At 46.8% G+C, this 22,362-nt stretch overlaps 1 protein-coding gene across 1 annotated transcript in view; it reads left to right on the top strand.

Annotated features, from left to right (window-relative positions):
• LOC137615788 (transmembrane protease serine 9-like) overlaps window positions 1-22,362 on the top strand; it is a 152,963-nt gene that overhangs the window by 123,495 nt on the left and 7,106 nt on the right. The gene's annotated exons all lie outside the window — the stretch shown is intronic.

Consider the following 22,362-nt stretch of genomic DNA (forward strand, 5'->3'; position numbering starts at 1 on the left):
GCTCCATAGGTCAACACCCATTGCAGGTCTAATAGTTCCGCTGGTCCCATAGGGCCAGGGAGTCCGGTTAAACATTGCCTGAAGCCACCGGAACTTGGATCGCCCCACATGGAACTTATCCTGAGGCGACCGTTCGGACTATAGACGGGTCAATGAGGAAAGAAGAACTAGGAAACGTTTCAAGGTAGGGCTGAAAGCTCTGCTTGACTGAGAACAGGTACTGCGACTCTCCTCAGTCTTGCCACAGTCAACCGAAAGGAAGGCTCGGAGGATGTGGTAACAGAATCTGGCGTCCCCAGGTGGTCACCCATCCAAGTACCGACGTTGCTTAACCTCGCTGGATGGACGAGAAGCGGGGTTTCCAATGTGGTAAGGCGGTTGACTCAATATCATGGCCAGATACTCCAGATGTTGAGGCAGAGGAAGAGAAGGCTCCAAGCAAAATACCATGAGCCCACACTCATGGTAAGCATCCGGAAGCTTGTCCCGGCGCTGAAGAAGGTCGAAACCCGAGCCTACAGGAGTTGACCAGCCCTCCAAACAGCAGAGGGGGCGGAAGCCTGCCCCTGAGCGGCCAAGAGGAAGGCAGGGAGAGTTCTCTGGGGAAACAAACCTGCTATGCCACGGCGGGATAGCCACACTGCATCATAAGCAGGAATACTTGCAGTCTAGGCTGAATTCGACGAGCACCCTGGAAGATGGATGGAATGGAAACTGAAAGTACCCGTCCTTCCGATCCAGGGTTTTTAAGGAGTCCTGTCGCCTCGTTACCAGTCTGATCGATTCTGCTGGCCGAAGTTTGTTCGACAAACTTGATCTGGGCTGAGAGGTCGACTATGGACATCCCCTCTCAGATCCTTCCTTACAAGAAAGGATCGACTGAAGGGGCCGGGGGTGAAGCCGTCGATGATCCTAAGGAAGACCTTCGCCTAAGGTATGGATCATTCTGCCCAACCGGGCAATTCTGCTGACGCTATGGCATAGAGGTTCAGAGACACTGAATTCGCTGACAGAGACGGCAGGCGCGATATCCTTGGCTACTCACAGAGAATATGCGGGAATGGGCATCGGGAAGCTGTCATTCGGATGAGTAACCTTAAGCATCCTCCCAGCGAAAAACCTGCAATCCTAGAGTTCGTGAACTCCTTTTAGGACTATGCCCCCCCGGGGGAGTCTCCCGTGCCATCTGTTCCTGACAGGAGAAAACTGCAATTGGACACCTTGTCCCAGTTGTCGTAGCCGATAACTTAGGCCGACATGGTTGAAAGAAAAGGCGCTGGAGCCCTGCAGAGTCTGGAAGAAAGCGCCTTGGAGGAGTGAAACCGGAAGTCAATTTACTCCGCACAGCAGCTGTCTAAGTCTCTGTCCTTGGGCACAAACAAACTCTTCTCAAGGATGGAAGGGTGTCTGGGGTCGTCGACCTCCACAGATGAGACACCCGAAGGAAGCCCTCAGTCAGCGCGTCCAGATGGTACAACATCGAGCTTGTCCGCAAGTTAGATACTAACGACGAAAGGCCAAGGTGCCTGAGCTCGAGAGGAGGAAAGTACCCTTGATCTTCCTGTAGCTTCCTTGAACCAAACCGAGGAGGGAAAGAACCTGGTAAGCTCCCAGAGGAAGAGGTAAGCAGTTACCCCTTGTCCGATGGAGAAATCTCGAACGGAAAGCCCCCCCCCCCCCCGCCAAAAATCCTTCCAGGGAATGACGGGGAAGGGCTAACCCAGGTTCAGGAATAGAGGAGTGTTGTTCAGATCTCTCTTAAGTTTCTCCTATTCTGCAAGTGCCATGCTCTGTGTTTACGGGGTGAGACAGTGTTCTGGAAATACGCTCCAGAAGAACTCGCCAGGCTGGTCATGCTGCGAAAACCCCATTGGGAATCGTGGTCGCAATTGCCCTGGAGCTCGCGCAACGGGAATTCCTGGTGGTCGGCGGGCGATAACCCATAGACGAGCAATGGATACTGCAAGAAATAAGCCGACATTTGTGCTAAGAAACACTGTAGGTTCGCGCGACGGAACATCATCCGTCTGCGCGATGGAAAAAAACCGTTGGTTCGCGCGTGGGCCAACATTGGAGAGCATGAGCGTAGACGTGCGGGCACGTGGGCGTGTGGGCGCGCGGGCGAGTGGTCGTGCGGTCGCACGGGCGAGCGGTCGCGCGGTTGCACGGGCGAGCGGTCGCGCGGTTGCACGGGCGAGCGGTCGCGCGGTTGCACGGGCGAGCGGTTGCGCGGGCGAGCGGTCGCGCGGGCGAGCGGTCGCGCGGGCGAGCGGGCGAGCGGGCGAGCGGTCGCGCGGGCGAGCGGGCGAGCGGTCGCGCGGGCGAGCGGTCGCGCGGGCGCGCAGGCGAGCGGTCGCGCAGGCGAGCGGTCGCGAGGGTGGGCAGGTGGATGAGAGCGAGTCCGAGGCGGCGAACGCAAGCGTTAGCGCGATGGCGAGGAAACGCGCTGCCGCGTGGGCGAGGAGGACTGCTGGCGATATGGATCAACAAGCGATCGGTGGTGAGCGCTAACTCACAGGTTGGCGATGGCGCGTTGTGATATGCCGACGCGATGGTCGAGCAGTATGCGCAGGTGAGCGATCGTGCGATGGCGAGCAGTATGCGAAGGTGAGCGATCGCGAGCAGTGATCAGCATGCGCAGGGTCGCGCGATGGTGGTCAGCATGCCAGGATCTTGAAAGCGCTGACGAACAGGAGAGCGCTGATGAGCAGAAGGGCGCGCAGGGAAACCCTGACACGCAAGGGAAGAACCCCCGTGGGGGCAACCCTTTGCCCCGAAGGGATCGTTGTCCGCCGGGAGACTGATGTCCGTCGGAAGACCGCTGTCCGTCGGGCAGACCGTTGTCCGTCGGGCAGACCGTTGTCCGTCGGGCAGACCGTTGTCCGTCGGGCAGACCGTTGTCCGTCGGGCAGACCGTTGTCCGTCGGAAGACGAGATCAGACTGCTGTCCATCTGCACCAAGGCGGAAGATCGAGAAAAAGGAGTTTTAGGCTGCAAACGGAGATCCAAAAGGGCGCCTCAAGCACCCTTATAGGGAGATGAGAGGCCCTTACGACGAGGCGGACGGTGGGCCTTACGGCGAGGGAGGCCAACAGCAACAGCAACAGAAGAAACCTCCGAAGAGGAGTCTCTATGAGTGTACTCTCTCGCGAACGAAAGAGAAACACTTCGTGGAAGAGACTGGTCAGCCAGTGACCAAAAAGGAGCAATCCTCCGAAGAGGAGCTCCTGCAGTTGCCCAGCCCCTTGAGCGAAACTGCAGGTGCGACCGCTCAGCACCAAGAGCATAGTCGCACGAAAAAAAGGCAAGAGAAGAACCCCCCAAAAGGGGAAAAACTCAAGCCTGGACAGGAAAAACTTCCCTCGGAAGGAAAGTTATCCGCCCAAGGAGGCAAGCCTCCTGACTGTTCTAAAATGAACTGGAGAGCTGTCCGTCGACACGGGAGTACTACCAGTAGAAGGAGACACGCCCCTGACGAAAATACAAGGGGGGAGGCAGCAACAGCCGAATCCCCAGGACTCCACCAGACAGCTCACACTGTTGCTATATTACAGAAACGAACTATATCGGTAACTGTAAAAAAATAAAACAAATAATATTAGTACACATTCATTCCCCCGGGAAGGCTCCGAAGAGGAATCCCGAGGAAAAGGAACAAGAATTACACAACAGGCACGTGCCCTCACAACCACTTACACTCGCGGAAGGAGAGCTGTAACCAAAACAGAATTATAACAATTATAATTATGTAACTATGTAATTATGTAATTTAAAAATGAATGAACACTAAAGAAAGAACGAAAACCCCGAAAGGAATCGTTCTAAACAAAAAAACAACTACAATTAGATTCATAACTAATTGATACAAACGTACGGCGTAGCAACCCCCCACACGGAAAGGAAGCTAGGCTACAAGGGCGTAGTAACACGTAGTAAAAGGGTGAACGACCTCAAGAGAGAGAGAGAGAGAGAGAAAGACATAAGTCAAACTCGATCGCCACCCATAAAATACGCCGTGGTGGCCTAACTGCCGAGGCCTCCACGTAGATATCGTACACTACACACACACATCTGAAAAGGAAACTTACTTATTTCTATACTCAAATATATATACAAACATGAAAACATGTTTACATATATATTGAGTAAATGAAAAGTAAGCGATTAAGTAAAGACAAAACAGACAATGGCTGCCAAGCGAGGACCAAGACAGAGACGTCTGTCACAGTCCGAGCCAAAAGTTAAAGTGAGTATTCACCTGTGTGTGAGGGGGAGGAGGGGTAGCTAGCTACCACTCCCCTAACCCCCCGCTTACTAGCGCGGGGGTAATACACCCTCGTTAAATTCTAATGGCTCGCCATTTCAACTACGCTAAAAGTAATACCCTTTGTAAATACAGTAGCGTGGTTTGTATTTCGGTTACGGAACAAATGCATTTTTACGCATCCATTTTTATGGGAACTTGGTTTGATGTCTCATTTAGATATAGAATCTAATTTGATACTTGTATATAATTATATTGGTATTAAGTTTAGTTATAAATTTGTTGAAAATTAATTAAGAATGTCTCACAAAACTATAAATGATTGGTACTCAATTCATTCGGGAGGTTATTGTGCATTGGGCTGTCTTATATTTCATATGGCTATAAGTGGGGGGGGGTCGCAGGAGGGGCAAAGACACCCCCCTCGGTTAAGTAAGGATACAGATACTAGGTTAGGTTAGGTAAGGATACAGATACTAGGTTAGGTTAGGTTAGGTAGTTTGTTTAGGTTACCTGGTATCCTTATTTATTGCTAATTATACACGTGCCATTATTTGTAAGTTAAAACAAATTCTTCAATTCATTCCCATCCCAAAAACCCCGGTTTCCCACTGGGGGTCCTCCAAGATTGGAAAGGTTAACAAATAGGGTAAAAATATAGTTCCTCCTCAAAAAAAGGTCTGCTTTAGATACAGCACTAAGTAATTCATCAGAAAAAAAAAAAATATCAAAATTATTAATGGCAGAGCTATTGTATTGAATTACCCTTTTTCTTTGCTATACATTAACCTCTGGCACGCATAATAAATCCTTGAAAAATTGCACATATGGGGATCCTCTTCTAATGAAATGTTTATTTCCTTCTTTTGCTTACGTTTTGCGAGTTGGATGTTTCTGCTCCCCTTTGTGCGTTTGTGCATGGTTTCTTGCGCGAATATGATATTATACTTCCTGCGCACAAGCCATCCTCCTTGTTACTCCATGGCGAGTTTATACTTCCTGCGCACATACGTCATGCCTACCGTATGACAAAGTTTACCATATTTGGGCATGTATGTACGCTGGAGTGTGACGTAGGCAGTTCTGTGGCACTCCCCATTTTCTCCGGCAAAGCTTCAGTTCCTTTGCAGCTATGTTACGTGTCGGATGAGCCTTATGGAGCTCAATGTAACAATGTATAATGGTTGCTCTTTTAGCCCTTTTGATGCTATAGCCGAGTTTCACTGTACTCCTGGTGTAGTGTATAAATTTTCAAAAGCTCATTGTGTTATCCCACAAAGGCTAAATGTTCAAAGTGCGACTCTGACTTAGCTTTTAGGAAAGACCAGCCCATTTCCTACTGCAACGCTTCGGTAAAGACTGCCAAGAAAAAAAAAGACTTGGGTGTCAATCATAAGGTAAGGAATTATTAGTGATTTACTTTATCATAATGTAAGGATTTAGTTGTGTTTTACTTTTAGTTTGACCTGTGAAGGTTTGTGACCTGGGAAGGGAGGTCTGGGGGCAAGCCCCAGCTAGGGGTTGTGACCTGGGAACTACTAGGTTATGTGGGCTTGTTAGGTTCTGTGCCCTTTTAAAAACGTTGAATAATTAGATTTGTGACCTGGGAAGGGGGTCCAGGGGGGCAAGCCCCTGGCTAGGGGTTGTGACCTAGGAACTACTAGCTTAGGTTAGGTGGGTTTGTTAGGTTCTGTTTGTTAGGTTCTGTAACCCTTTTATAAATCTCAAAAGTTAAACAAGCAAATTTGTGACCTGGGAAGGGGGGGTCTGGGGGGGGGGCTTGCCCCAGCCAGGGGTTGTAACCTAGGAACTACTAGGTTAGGTTAGCAGGGTTTGTTGGGTTCTGTACCCTTATAAAAACTCAAAAGTGTTAAATAATCACGTTTTGTCGTGTTTTTTGCACATCCAAAATCCCAGATTCCCACCTGTGTCCTTCGGGAAGGGGTGATGTCCATAACGGTAGAACGGTTTATTTGCAGTGGAAATAAAAGTCAAGTTTGTTGAAGGCACATCATTTACTGTGATCAAAGTTTTTTTTTTCTTAAAAATGTAGCCCTGTGTTTTCTCTAAATTTACCTGGGGCCACCTATACTAGGTTGGTTTGCTGTGAGTGATCAGACCAAGGTCGCCACCTTTGTTCTCCAGTCAACTAGAAACGGGAAATTGTATAAACTAAATAATTGTTTACATTATCTTAGATTACCGGCTTTTAAAAAAAAAAATTACTTTGGGGTTAGAAAGCACGACAGGACATCTAATCATCACCAAAACGGATTTTGAGCGAAGCGAAAAATCTATTTTTGGGTGAGATAGCCATGGCGTCCTGATGGAAGGTTCCTTTTTGGTAGCTTCCTTGGGTAAATAACTACTAAGATATTCCCAGAGAATTTAACCACAGGTTATCACAGAATTCTAACTTCTGGAGCGAGTATCCTAAAGGTTTCCCTTTTAAGACATCGTATATCAACAGGGGACGCATGTATTAACGCGCCACATAGCTATCTACACGCCGAACAGAGTTAACACTTCGGTGTGTAAGGGCGGAGAATAGCTGGGAGCCGTTCCACAGCTAATTTCGTCCGTGGCTACTTTTGGTACTCGAGACGTAAACAAACGGGCGCCATTGCTAAATGACGTCACGTCCGTCCTCATCCTGAAGCCAGTTGCTTGCCGATCACCATGATACAGCAGAGCAGGGTGGGACCTAAAAAACTGGACGAAGTAGCAGGGAGGGTCCATCAGGACGCCATGGCTATCTCACCCAAAAATAGATTTTTCGCTTCGCTCAAAATCCGTTTTTTGGGCTCAAGCCATGGCGTCCTGATGGAAGAATACCAGAGAATCAATGTATCGTGGTAGATTTTCCCCTATTAGGAAAGTGCCAAGGGCTTTGAACAATGTAGCATAGTAATCTTAATAAAAGAACCGTAGGGAAGAATCTTCCTTCCCCCCTTGGCAGTGAAGTTCCCACGGGCCATGCCGAGATCAAAGTGGTTATCGAAGGGCTATTCACCTTGCTAGAAGAACCTGAAGAACTTGGAGACGAGACTGAATGGTTGGCATTCGTATCGGAACATTCTCGAAGGCAGACAAGTGGTGGTTGGACACTGTGTGTCGAGAAGGAGAGTTTCGTCTCTAGGGTATGAAGAGTAAGTATTCGTATTGGAATATTACATTGCGAAGGTGAATATATAATAAGGGTTAGGACCTTAGTATCTCCATGAACCATAGGGAAGGGATAATAAAACGATGACAGGCATGTATTTCATAGTATAAGTAGGAGCGGATTGAGACGCACAAGTAATAAAATAAGAATTTTATTTCACAATTGCAGAAAAATAAATGAATTGCAGTAATAAGTAAATTTAATTTACAGTAAATTATAATGTACATAGTAATAAAGACTTGCTCTTGAATCTGAAAGGGAATTTCAAATTTATTAGTAGGCACTCGTTCTCGAGGAACATCAGTCTTTAATTAAAACACATCATGCTCTAGGCATGCGGCACTTGTGTGACGACTATGACATTTCACCTGGGATAAGAACAGTTATAAGAAAGCACTAAGTGTTTTCGACATCACTACGTATCGTTCGATGGTCAACATAGGCACCCGAAGAGTTAGAGTCCCAAATAACTCGCTGTTCTATGCAGAGTTAGGTGCAGGTTTCATAACACTACCTGCGGCTACCACAAAATGTTTGACTTCGTGCACTTGTTTCGCATAATGTTTGAAGAAAACACGCGAGGACTTCCAGCCTGTGAAGCTTTTAAGGCTTTCGAAGTCCATACTCTGAAAGAAATTCAGAGACGATGCAACTTTTCTAGGATCGTGACCGGCGGGTGTACTGTCAGGATCCGCTCTGCGAATGAAGTAGGTGATTTTCGCTCTTAGTTGTTTCAGTGACAGGTCGCTGCCCGATGTTTCTCCTTTGAAGAGTTGGCCTCCACCAAAGTTCGAAGTTCTGCGAAGATAGACCTTGAGGCTCTCTACTGGGCATAGAGAGGCATCTTCCTTCAGGGGGCATATTCTCCAGGGGCCCCATCTTTTGGTGGGTAATTCGTTTTTGGCGAGAAACGTCGGATCCGGGGAGAGGGTAATGTCTCCTGAATCAGTAAACAGGATGTGACCCTCTTCTCTTGACAATGCCACTATTTCGCTGACTCGGGCTCCTGAAGCAAGAGCAAAGAGAAATATAACTTTCTGAGTCAGATCCTTGAGAGGGCATGAATCATTATCCAAGTTGGAGGCGAAATGGAGCACCTTGTCCAATGACCAGGAGATCGGTTTCGGTGGGGGTGCTGGGCGTAGACGAGCGCATGCTTTCGGCAGTTTATTGAAGATGTCGCTGGACAGATCAATTTGGAAGGCATACAACAGTGGTCTAGTCAAGGCCGATTTGCAAGTCGAGATCGTATTGGCTGCTAATCCCTGTCCATGAAGGTGAATGAAGAAGGACATGCAGAAATCAATGGTGATTTCCTTAGGATTTTTTGCCTTGACGAAAGAGACCCATTTTCTCCAAGATGATTCGTATTGCCGTCTTGTGGATTCGGTCTTGTATTCCTCGAGGAAGTCTAGACTTTTCTTCGAGATCCCAAACCTCTTTTTTGCGGCTAGGGAGAGAAAATCATGAGATGAAGGTCCTTGATTTTCGATGATGAAGCGAAGACAGTCGACTTCTGTACTTGTTGGGAGAGAACTGGGCCCGGGAGAGGGATCAGCTTGGGCTGCAGCTCCAGGACCAGGGGGTACCAGTTGCTCCGGGGCCACTTGGGAGCCACTAGGGCCGCTGTCCCTTTGAAGGTTCTCAGCTTGGAGAGGACTTTCAGCAGAAGGTTGGTGGGAGGGAACAGGTAGATCTTGGACCATCTGTTCCAGTCCAGTGACATGGCATCCACTGCTTCTGCCTTGGGGTCCTCGTACGGGGCCACATACCGAGGAAGTTGATTGTTGTCGCTCGTTGCGAAGAGATCGATCTGAAGTTCTGGGACTTGGTGAGAGATGAAGGAGAATGATCTTGCGTCTAGAGACCATTCCGACTCTATCGGGCTTGTCCGAGATAGAGCGTCCGCTGTCACGTTGCGGAATCCTTGTAGGTGAACTGCAGACAGGTGCCATTTCTTCTTCTCTGCCAGACGGAAGATTGTCAGAAGCACCTGATTTATCTGGGGCGATCTTGAGCCTTGGCGATTGAGACATCGAACTACCACCGAGTTGTCTAGGGTTAGACGAATATGGATCGAGGGAGGCGGGGAGAGTTTCTTCAGAGTTAGAAGGACCGCCATGGCCTCCAAGATGTTGATGTGAAACGTCTTGAACAGGGGAGACCATGTGCCTTGAGCCTGTTTTTGGTGGGAGTGACCTCCCCAACCCTCCAGCGAAGCGTCCGTGTGGATGTTGAGTGATGGAGGTGGGTGTTGGAGAGGAATGGACCTTTTCAGGGCCTTTGCTTCCGACCACGGCTTGAGGAGAAGTCGAAGTCTGTTTGGGAGCCGTCTCTTGAGGTCTCTTCGAGCGATGGATGCAGAACGTCTCCAGACTCCCGCGGCATCCTTTAGCTGTGCACGAAGCACCGGGTTTGTTACTGAGGCGAACTGTAGAGAGCCTAGAACTCGTTCCTGCTGGCGTCTTGAGATCCGCTTGGATTTCAGTAGTCGCTTGACAGACCCTGCTATTTCCTTCCTTTTCTTCTGGGGGATGGAAAGGCGGTGTGACTGAAGGTTCCATTGGATTCCTAACCATTGGAACTTCTGAGCTGGAGAGAGGCGAGATTTCTTCACGTTTATCTTGAATCCCAGGTGTTCTAGGTACTGGGTGACTTTGCTGCAGGATTTTAAACAATCCTCGGGCGATGGAGCCCAGACTAGCCAATCGTCGAGGTAGGCCATCACCTGGACGTCTCGGAGGCGGAGCTGTTGTACTATGGCGTCCGCCAGCTTTGTGAAGATCCGAGGGGCCACACTGAGGCCGAAGGGCATGGCCCTGAAGGCGTAGCTTTTCCTTTGGAGTCGAAATCCTAGGTAGGAGGAAGCGTGATGGTTCATTGGAACATGCCAGTAGGCATCCGCCAGGTCTATGGAGACCGTGTAAGAACCTCGAGGCAGAAGGGTCCTTATCTGTTGAAGAGTCAGCATCTTGAACTTGTCGTTCGCTATGAACTTGTTGAGGGGGGATAAGTCCAGAATGACTCTGAGTTTGTCGGAGTCTTTCTTGGGGACACAAAACAGTATCCCTTGGAACCTGGTGGACTTTACCTTCCTTATCACCTTCTTGTTCAAGAGATCTAGGACATATTCTTCCAGAAGGGGGGTTGATTGTTGGAAGAATTGCTGGAAGGTTGGGGGTGGTTGAGTCCAACTCCAGCCTAGACCCTTCTTGACGATGCTGTGTGCCCAGGGATCGAAGGTCCAACGATCCTGGAATTGGCGGAGTCTTCCTCCCACCGGAAGCACTTCATTGCTTCTGGTGTCCCGAGGGCTTACTGCCTCGGCCGCTAGCTCCCCTTCCTCCTCTGCCTCTGGAGGGACGGCGAGACGCGTCTCTGCCTGCACCTCTGCTTGAGCCTCTACCTTTGGGACGAAAGGTAGTCGTCTGTTGCTCGAAAGCAGGGGTGAAAACTGGTGACTGTGACAAGACCGGTTGGGTGACCAGCTGAAAGGTCTGCTGTGGCTGAGCTGCCACTTGGGGAGTAGCGGGTCCCGGAAACTGCCGTCTCTGTTGACGTTGCTGGGGTTTCTGCTTGGAGGATTTCCTCTTAGGTTGAGGTCCGTCGTCCTGGGAGGATTTCCTCTTCTTTGACATGCCCCACTTGTGGAGAAGGTTCCTGTTCTCCGTGGCGGCCTTGTCGGTGATCTCTTTCACGAGGTCAGAGGGAAAGAGGTGCTTACCCCAGATGTTGGAGGAAATCAGCCTCCGGGGTTCGTGTTTCACAGTGGCACCTGAGAACACGAATTCTCGACAGGCTCTCCGAGCCTTCATGAAGTGATACAAATCCTTCACCAGGGTTGCCATGTGGGATTTGGCGAGTACCATGTAGTGGTCTGGGACTCTGGTGTCACAAGCCATGATGTCAAGTTGGACCTGGTGGGACATGGATGCTGCAAGCCTCTCCTTCGTATCTTGTTCCCGACGAAGGAGGTGGTCGTTGAGTTTCGGGAGGTCTTCGTTAAACTGACGTCCGGCTACGTCAGGATCTAGCTTTCCCACCACGAAAGTATGCTGGATATCCTTCCAGTGTCGAGCGTCGGGGGGAGTTACTATGGAGAAGGGTCTGCACTCCTCCAGTGCAGGGCAGGGTTTTCCTTCTTCCACAGCCTTGAGGCACGCAGCGAAGGCCTTTTCCATGAAGGGAAGGACTGCATCGTCGGGTGCGACGTAAGTAGGGTGCTTCTTGCTCAGGGCCGGAAGCTTAGAGCAGGTAAAACCCCTACTTTTAAATGCGGTGGCTAGCATAGCCTGGGCCTTCGAGAGATCGAACACTATCTCCTCCTTGGGTTTGGTCTCTTCTTTAGAGGCAAGTTCAGAACGAAGCCGGACGTAACAGTCCGGGTAAGCCTCAAAGTTTGGGAAGAACTCCACATCTTCCAGGGGGACCGTGCCGATCTTATCGCTGACAAAGATCCTGCCGGTCGCGATAACCATATGCTCGGCATACCTCCAGGGGTTGGCATGTGAGCATGCAGGGAGATCCTTAACCGAGATCTTCTTCGGTTCTTTGGACCCCTTCATGGACCTGATGAACTCATGAGTTTCTTTCAGCCTGTCGTCCATAATGGCTTTGATCATCCGGAACATCTCTTGGGCGGATGGAATGGGTTCCGGGGTAGCGGAGGTAGACGGGAGAGACACTTCCGTCGGTGTAGGAGTAGGGGCGGTGATGGAAGGAGGAGCGACCTCTTGCTCCGACTCGGTGTATTCCACCTGGTCCTCTTCATCTTCCGCACCTTGGGCCATAAGGGTCTTCTCCGTGCCCTACGAAATATCCGACATATGTTCGTCGTTCTCGGAATCCAGGTGGCACTCGTGCATGGACTGGGCCATGACTACGTCTGGTTCCACCGTAATCTGGACAGTGGGGATCAATTCTTTGGGCACCACAGAATCGGGGGAGGCCTTGGGGAACAGAAGGGACCTCAGTTCTTCAGTGGCCAGGTATGGTCCAGTGGCATTCTTCTGGAAGCCACGCACCCACTTGCGTAGCTTATCCCGAGAAGTGTCCCTGACCTCCACTGAGGGAGGATTATGAAAGGCATCGACTAGGCGATCCTGGCAGACCATACAGTTCTGCGGGTCCCAGAACTTCAAATCCCCTTTCTTGTTGGCACAAGGGGCGTGAGTCCTACACGCCGTATGCCCGTAGAAGTGCGGGCGTTTCACAGCGCAGAAGTCGTAATCATACTTCATCTGCTCCTCCTGTAAAAGAAAGAGAAAATGAGTATGGGGGGGTCATAAGAATGACTCTTAAACTAAGTTAATATTAATCATTAATTTTAACTTGATAAAGGGTGTGATGCACAGAGGAAGGGTTGAGATAGGATAGGAACATACTCCGTGCATCTCGCCCGGCTGGTTACCGTAACCTTCATCCTTGGACAATCCGAAGTGACCGAAGGCACAGGATATAATTCAAGTAGAAGTCCGTAGGGCAGATAGAATTCTATGGGAATTGTCAAGGATATAAGGTTGGGACTGAGGCCACTCAGTTCCAAATTAGGGGACTACAAGATCCCATAGGGTAACGGCTTCCGGCAACCAGCCACGCTAAGATACACGCAGCATGCTGGAAATCTGTGAAATGCAAGAAGACAGCATGATTACCAATAGAACAGTAATAAGATACTGATCCATTTACGTAAACAAGCCATCTGGTTGCAGTGTAGGGCTATCAATATCAGATGATAGCTAGTAGAAGGGGGTGCAAGTCGCCTTGACGCCTCCGGAAGGTTCCGGCAGACCGCCGACACGCCGGAGGCCGCTCCAGCAGAGTTTCTGGCATTAGGACAGACAATATAGAAGTCAAGAGTAATACCAGGGTGGCGGCCGCCGGCGGAGGGAGCGGCGGCTCTGGCAGCCGGAGGTTGCCGGCTTGGTGACAAGAACAAGGATGGTTATAGCAGAACCGGACTGCCGGCAGTGGATGCCGGCACTCCGGGGGCCGGCCGGCGGGCGGACGACCAAGCTATGAGGAAGGAGGGAGAGCCATCGGCTAGAAGCCGGCGGCAGGCGGCAGTCCCCCGGCACACGGAGGACTGGCGGCCGAGAGGATAAGGGATGAGTCACCAAGGTAGGAGGTGGGTATCACCGACAGTGGAGGCGGCAAGGGACCGGCACCCGGATAGTGAAAGAGACAGAAGGAGGGATGTAGGGGTCCGGCCACGGACCCCCAGACATCCCGCCTGAGTGGGTGTACCCATGATAGAGGCTGACTCTATCACCCAGAAGCAGGGGCCGCAGAGGACCGGGAGCTAAGGTAGCCCAAGGGAGGGCTAGGGGACACCCAAGAGCGGGGGGGGGAAATCCCTGCATACAGAACACATCCAGTGGCTAACCCCATAGGACACTATGAAGGGTATATGTACCAGAGCAGACTGCACACAGAAGCTCAAGGTAGCCCTATCACTCCACCCTAAGGAGGAGTTGTAGGACAGGGGACAGATGGGTATAGACTAACTTAAGTATACGCTAGGCCATACAAGAGATAGGTGGGGAGGGGAGAAGAGAAGGGTCTTCCATGGAGGGGGTTCTGTACCAGAGCGGCCACTGAGGAAGGGAGGACACTCCCTAGCCTAAGGTAAGGCAGCTTGACTGAAAACGGTGCATGGGTATAGTTTCAGCAAGGAACAGAACTAACCCTTCCAAAACCTAACCAAGAGCAGGGATGTACGTCCTGAACTAGGAAGGATGGAAGACATATCGCTATTGCAGGAAAAGTCGGAGACCTAGCCCTAGCAATAGAGGAAGGACTAGCCGTTCCTCACTCTCGGACGCAACCCTAAGGGGGGATCATTCCCTTAGGGAGGACAGAGAGGCGATAATATACTCTGATATGAGCTTGATCCCCTTACGTGGTAGGGGGAGCAAGGCTACACAGAGGGGATGCCCTAAGGCAGGGGATGAAGGAAGCATATAGGGGTCCTACATGTAGGTTAGGTTAGAAAGACACACTATCTAACCTGTCCCCTATATGGTCCCTGAAGGCGAAAACACTTGCATCACAGTCAATAGTATTGTAAAATAATGCCACTATCTTCATAAATAAGCCTAGGATCACTGATAAATATCATGCATGAACACTGATATAGGCGCTCTGGCCTGGGGGCTATAGTAGCCAACTGGTATGGGGTCAATCGATGACCGATAAAAAAGCGTCAAAACACGATATAAAAGTTCCTAGCTATGAAGACTAAATAAACTAATAGTATCGATTAGTTAATAAGGCCGGAAGCGTTGTTGAGGCTAACTAAATAAGGCATGCAGAACAACAACGACGCCATAAAATGGCGGGTCCGGTTGAGGCACAGCTCTGCCACAAAACATCAAATATCTCGAAAAGTAAAATTTACTTTACGGTCAGAGCTTAACTAAACAATACTGGAACCGGTAAATTTTTAGTTTCAGCCAAATTTGGAAAAATGCAATAAAAATATATTTGTTGCATCAGAAATAGTGTGGTTTCAATGAATTTAACGTTTATTTTGACTGCAAACCAACCGATTTAGAGATTTACTATGTATACCCTAGTTCATCCCACCAATTATGGGGGACACCCTTTGGGAACCGGGGTTTTGGGTGGGGGAAGGGGGGGGAGGGTGTTGGGGCATTGAATGATATTTGCAATAAATGAATAATTAATGTTCCAGCACCCCTCCCCCATACCCCTAACTAGGCCTACCGGGGGGAGGGGGGTAGGGCCCCCCAGCGACCCCCCCTTAAAGCCACAGTAATTTTCAGGGCACCACAGAACCTAACAAACCCACCTAACCTAACCTAGGGGCCCTGTACCCCTACCGGGGGGGGCTTCGCCCCCCCTGCGACCCCCCCTTAAGGCCACAGTAATTTTCAGGGCACCACAGAACCTAACAAACCCACCTAACCTAACCTAGGGGCCCTGTACCCCTACCGGGGGGGGGCTTCGCCCCCCCTGCGACCCCCCCCTTATGGCCACAGTAATTTTCAAGGCACCACAGAACCTAACAAACCCACCTAACCTAACCTAGGGGCCCTGTACCCCTACCGGGGGGGGGCTTCGCCCCCCCTGCGACCCCCCCCTTATGGCCACAGTAATTTTCAAGGCACCACAGAACCTAACAAACCCACCTAACCTAACCTAGGGGCCCTGTACCCCTACCGGGGGGGGCTTCGCCCCCCCTGCGACCCCCCCTTAAGGCCACAGTAATTTTCAGGGCACCACAGAACCTAACAAACCCACCTAACCTAACCTAGGGGCCCTGTACCCCTACCGGGGGGGGCTTCGCCCCCCCTGCGACCCCCCCTTATGGCCACAGTAATTTTCAAGGCACCACAGAACCTAACAAACCCACCTAACCTAACCTAGGGGCCCTGTACCCCTACCGGGGGGGGCTTCGCCCCCCCTGCGACCCCCCCTTATGGCCACAGTAATTTTCAAGGCACCACAGAACCTAACAAACCCACCTAACCTAACCTAGGGGCCCTGTACCCCTACCGGGGGGGGGCTTCGCCCACCCCTGCGACCCCCCCTTAAGGCCACAGTAATTTTCAGGGCACCACAGAACCTAACAAACCCACCTAACCTAACCTAGGGGCCCTGTACCCCTACCGGGGGGGGGCTTCGCCCCCCCTGCGACCCCCCCTTTAACCAGGGGTAAATTTGAATATATATATTTTGTTAAATCACTTCTTACCTTAAACGGAAGATGACGATGAAGATGTGGAAGGTTGTGGTTGACCCTCTTCTGAATCATCAAGTACTGGAATACGTTCAGATTTGGTACAATACCACACATGTCTATCCTCACGAAAATGTAAAGGCGAATCACATTTACCACACTGGACACTTAAAGGTAATACGGAATGCTCCCTTAGAAAACGATTCACTACTTCAGGAGTTCCATTATAATTCCCATGAAATCGGCCGATCACATCAAAATAGGAATAACAACATATTTCACACAACCGTACCGGAGGATCCATGACAGTTAAGTGACGTGTGATGAAAATATAGAAACCGGAACTTTTGAAAACCGAAAACAAACGACAATCACGGGTTTCTCCCATAATGAAATAGGGAAAAAAACAAAATACTATCGTTTACAATGTTATATTGCACGAAAAACAGATCCTTGAAACAAGACTGAGAGACCAATGAATCGTCCAATAATAACCCTTGAAAAGAACCCAGTAGTATTTAGATTGGAGGAGCGACATTAGTGGGAGGAGCAAATGCGCATTCAAGTAAATATTGTCACATTACGCAATGGGGCGGAGCTAAGTAAGATGAAAACAGACATACAAACGAACAAGAGCTAGGTCCCGTGGCAGCGTAAAGGTATACAGAACACTTAGAAATAAAATGCAGACCTACATTAACTGAAATAATTATCTCTGTAAGTAGACATCAGCGTCAATAATGTATTGAGAGAAAGTTTTTTGTTATCACGTGCTTTACTAGGAAAATATATTAATATAATACATTTCCTAATTTGGTTGAATCTAAAACTTTACCCTGGAACCTTGTACTCAACTTTCCAGAAGAAGGCGAGGCCGAAGGTAGCGACATGACGAAGATGCAGTGAGATAAAAAGAGCGTAGGGAAAATCCGTCCAAGATAGGCGAGCTACTAGCAGAAGGATGAGGACGGACGTGACGTCATTTAGCAATGGCGCCCGTTTGTTTACGTCTCGAGTACCAAAAGTAGCCACGGACGAAATTAGCTGTGGAACGGCTCCCAGCTATTCTCCGCCCTTACACACCGAAGTGTTAACTCTGTTTGGCGTGTAGATAGCTATGTGGCGCGTTAATACATGCGTCCCCTGTTGATATACGATGTCTTAAAAGGGAAACCTTTAGGATACTCGCTCCAGAAGTTAGAATTCTGTGATAACCTGTGGTTAAATTCTCTGGGAATATCTTAGTAGTTATTTACCCAAGGAAGCTACCAAAAAGGAACCTTCTATCAGGACGCCATGGCTTGAGCCCAAAAAACACAATGTTTTGTATAGCTCGATTTTTAAGAGGGCAACAATGCGGCCTGTTACCAATGATATCCTTGCAGGTTTTTATTTTTTACTTTATTTTATTTATTTTTTTGCTATACCGACTAAAGTTTAGCAGTAATGGATCTATCACGAGCTATGATTGAAACCAAGGCGATGTGATGTACGGAGGAATTGAATTGTTACAAATACCTTAGCTATAATGAAAACCTTGTTAGACTCTTGCCTTCACCGACAGCAACAAATGAAATGCGATAATCTAGCAGATTCTGATAAGCATAGCCTACATACCTTGGTAAATAATTCGAAGAAGTGAATAGGCCATGTTTTGCTTTACTCAGCAGATTATCAGAGTAAAAATGGCACATTTTGTGATATAAGATAACCACCTCAAAGAAGAATCAACACAGACGTTGGTTACAATCTAACACTTCAAATGACCATTATGACCATTGCTTTAAACACTAATACTTGTGTCAAGTTGTTGTCAACTCAAGACTCATGACTGTTCCAATATTCCAGTGAACTTGAAAAGTTGAGTGAAGTATAACTTTAGATCTTCTGAAGTATCTGGGATAATATTATTATCACATAGTTATAAATTACTAAAATAATAATTTCTTGTAGTTTATTATTATAAATGTCGAAATATATACTTCCTGTATTTTCTTAAGAATTAATAGTTGTCTGAAAAATTCCACGTGTTTGCTCAAGAAAATTTTGTTTTTACACGTTTTATTTTAAAACACTATAACTTATGTATCATTCAATAACATTGGTTTGAATTTAAGACGTTTTATTTTGTGTGTGTGTATATATATATATATATATATATATATATATATATATATATATATATATATATATATATATACATATATATATATATATATATATATATATATATATATATATATCCTATATATATATATATATATATATATATATATATATATGTAAATATCACCCACGAATGGCATTTAATACCGAATTCTATCTTGGGAATATATATCCACTTGGAATTCATTTTATGGTAACAGCTTCTGGCCGGGTGGGGATTCGAACCACCACCTGTACGGCTGGAAACAATGCTGGCAGGGACCCTACCGACTGAGCTATCAAGAGAGACACCACCACCTGTACGGCTGGAAACAATGCTGGCAGGGACCCTACCGACTGAGCTATCAAGAGAGACTAGTCTCTCTTGATAGCTCAGTCGGTAGGGTCCCTGCCAGCATTGTTTCCAGCCGTACAGGTGGTGGTTCGAATCCCCACCCGGCCAGAAGCTGTTACCATAAAATGAATTCCAAGTGGATATATATTCCCAAGATAGAATTCGGTATTAAATGCCATTCGTGGGTGATATATATACAGTATATATATATATATATATATATGTGTGTGTGTGTGATATATATATATATATATATATATATATATATATATATATATATATATATATATATATATATATATATATATATATATATATATATATATATATATATATATATACAGTATATATATATATATATATATATATATGTGTGTGTGTGTGTGTGTATTATATATATATATATATATATATATATATATATATATATATATGTGTGTGTGTGTGTGTGTGTGTGGGGGGGGGTGATCTTTTTGTAGTTCGTCGATATACCATCTTCTCTTTCTTCCTCTGCTCCTTTTTTTATAATCTCTAGGGACCCATTCTGTTATTCCTACACTACATCTATGGTCTGTCGTTCTCATTATATGTCCTGTCCATGTCCATATCTTTTTATTACAAGTTGTTAGAATATCCTCCACTTTAGTTTGCTGTCGTATCCATGTTGCCTTGTTCTCTCTTAGTGGTAATCCCATCATTATTCTTTCCATAGTTCCTTGGGTTGTAACTAGCTTATGTCCTAAGGCTTTAGTAAGGCTCCAATTGGGTTTTTTAAATGCATAAGTTGATACTAGTAGGACCATCTCATTAAATACTTTTCTTTTTAGAGAAAATGGCATTTTACTTTCATACTCTCATTTTGTTTACCAAAATCTCTCCATCCTTTGCTTATCCTCTTAATTCGTTGTAGTGTCCTGGGGGAAACACTTCCTGTCTGTCCTGAGTATGTATATTCATTAACAATCTCCAGAGGCTTGTCCATAACTCTTGTCTCTATGCATTTTTATTGTACATTATCTTGGTTTTACTCATATTCATTTTCAGTCCTACATTTCTCCTTTATCTATTCAAATTTTCTATTATTTTTTGTAATTCCTCCCATGAATCACTAAACACAACTATGTCATCTGCAAATCTTAAGTTATTAAGGTATTCCCCGTTAATATTAAATCCTACATCTTCCCAATCTAAATTCTTAAAAAAGCTTTTTTAGAAATGTTGTGAATAATTTATGAGAGATGGGGTCTCCCTATCTAATTCCTTTCTCAATTAGAATATTCTCACTATTTTTATGTAGTTTTGGGATTGCTGTACTTCCTGTATGGGTATCTTCAAGTGTTCTAACATAAGATTCTTATATTTCTTGTTTTTTAAGGGCTTTCATTACTGCTGATGTTTTGATAGAATCAAAAGCTTTCTCATAGTCTATAAATTCCATACATAGTGGCTTGTCATACTCTGTTGATTTTTCCCCCAGCTGGTTAATTACATGGATATGGTCAAATGTTGAATATCATCTTCTAAAGCCTATCTAAAGACCATAAACAGATGCAAGTGGAAGATGTCTGATGCCTTTCTTCTGCAGTGGACTAGTAACTGTTGCTGCTGCTGATGATGTTATATATATATATATATATATATATATATATATATATATATATATATATATATATATATATATATATATATATAGCTAATCCAAGGGTTGTTGCTCGCAACATGCCCCCTATTTTAAGAGAAAAAGTATGACTTAAACTGAAGGTTTTCAAGAAAAAAAGTTTGACTGTTAAGCATTGAGTTTTCGAAATAAAAAGTTTGACTATTAAACTTGAGGTTTTAAAGGAAAAAGTTAGACTGTTAAACTCGGCTTATGGATGGAAAACATATATTTTGTGTTATCTATATTTTCAGGTTTCATTCTTTATTAAGTTATTTTGCTTTTTAGAAATTTTCCCATGACGGTCCTCTTTCTTAAAGTTAAGAGCTATTTCTGATTCAGTTACTGAAAATAAATCTATGATAGTACTGGCCATTTAGCGTCAAACAATTCTAATTACAAATATGTAGAGTAGGGTTAATATGAACTCTTGTCCCCTGCAATGGACGCGTAGTTTAAGTTGAAATTTGAAATCATAAACTATTTGTACTTTACTGTACCAACCGTGTGTCACACGATCGTACATAGTTCATTTTGTGTATGTATTGCTTGTATCTTCGCTCTCCCCTCGCACTAAAAAGAACCTGAAAAATCATGTCTGCTTTTCTCCTCTGTAACAGTGTCTATTTTTGACCATGAAATTTCTTGTTGCTTTGATATTTTGTATATAGAGGAGAGTGTTCTACAATAAACTTGCTCAGCAGCTTTCATCCTGCCTTTGAGTCACAACCTTCTCCTACCGCGTCACATCGGTGACTCCGGAGCGACTCACTCCTCCCACCTCCCCCCACCCCCCCGCCTCTCACCGTTACTATGACGCCGTCAACGCATACCTTCTGCAGCAGTACTCACCGTTGCCAGCCGCCCATATAGCAAAGCTTTTTCAGCTCTCTCAGCATCCGTTGGGGGACCAAAGGGCTTCGCTCACCCTCGGGAAAATGATCAGCATCACTCGCCTGCAACCTGCCGCGGACGGCTCTCCTCGTGATGTGAACCTACTTCGTGCCCTTTGGGTAAGCCATTTACCCCAACCTGTACGCGCTGCCATACCCGATGTCGATAGTTTACCCTTAAAAGACTTGATGACCAAAGCCGACGCCCTTATGGACGGCCACTTCATGACCTTCAAAACCTCCATCAACGCCTCCACTCGTGACGAAGAGGACACCTATTCAACTTCAACCGAAGCTGACGTGAATGCCGTAGGACACACACGCCTATGAATGCCGTAGGACATACACGCCTATGTATGCCGTAAGACAGGCCTATGAATGCCGTAGGACACATACACCTATGAATGCCGTAGGACACACACGCCTACGAATGCCGTAGGACACACATGCCTATGAATGCCGTAGGCCTATGAATGCCGTAGGACACACTCGCCTACCCCGTGACGAGCCGGAGCGGCAACAAAGCCACCCATCATCCACCACTCGCTGGCGCCCCAACCAACAACTTCTACAGCGACTCACTGCCGCTAATCGGCGCAGTTTTTGTTACTACCACTCCAGATTTAGGGCACCCTATTTATCATGTACAGTATGTCATTTCTAGAGGGGGAGCCATGTACCAACCATGTGTCACACCATCGTACATAGTTCATTTTGTGTATATATTGCTTGTATCTTCGCTCTCCCCTCGCACTAAAAAGAACCTGAAAAATCATGTCTGCTTTTCTCCTCTTAACAGTGTCAATTTTTGAACATGAAAATTCTTGTTGCTTTGAGATTTTGTATATAGAGGAGAGTGTTCTACAATAAACTCACTCAGTAGCTTTCATCCTGCCTTTGAGTCACAACCTTCTCTCGGCCCGTCACAGTACACTTACCAATTTAATTAAGAATAACTTATACTGAGATAGAAATCAAGTACTGTAAAAACATTATTAGGCACTACTTTGTATGTTAATTATCCGAACATAGGCAATGGATAGTGAGTTGTTAGGTTAGGTTAGGAGAGTTATCCCACCCTAGGCCACCAAAGATACGCGAAAGCTAGCTTTTCGCGCCTGTCTGTTACCTAACCCTCTTGAATTCTTATCAAGTAACTCTCTATTTGTGTTTTCTAC

This window comes from Palaemon carinicauda, chromosome 22, assembly GCF_036898095.1.
Source record: "Palaemon carinicauda isolate YSFRI2023 chromosome 22, ASM3689809v2, whole genome shotgun sequence".
In the NCBI taxonomy this organism is placed as follows: domain Eukaryota; kingdom Metazoa; phylum Arthropoda; class Malacostraca; order Decapoda; family Palaemonidae; genus Palaemon; species Palaemon carinicauda.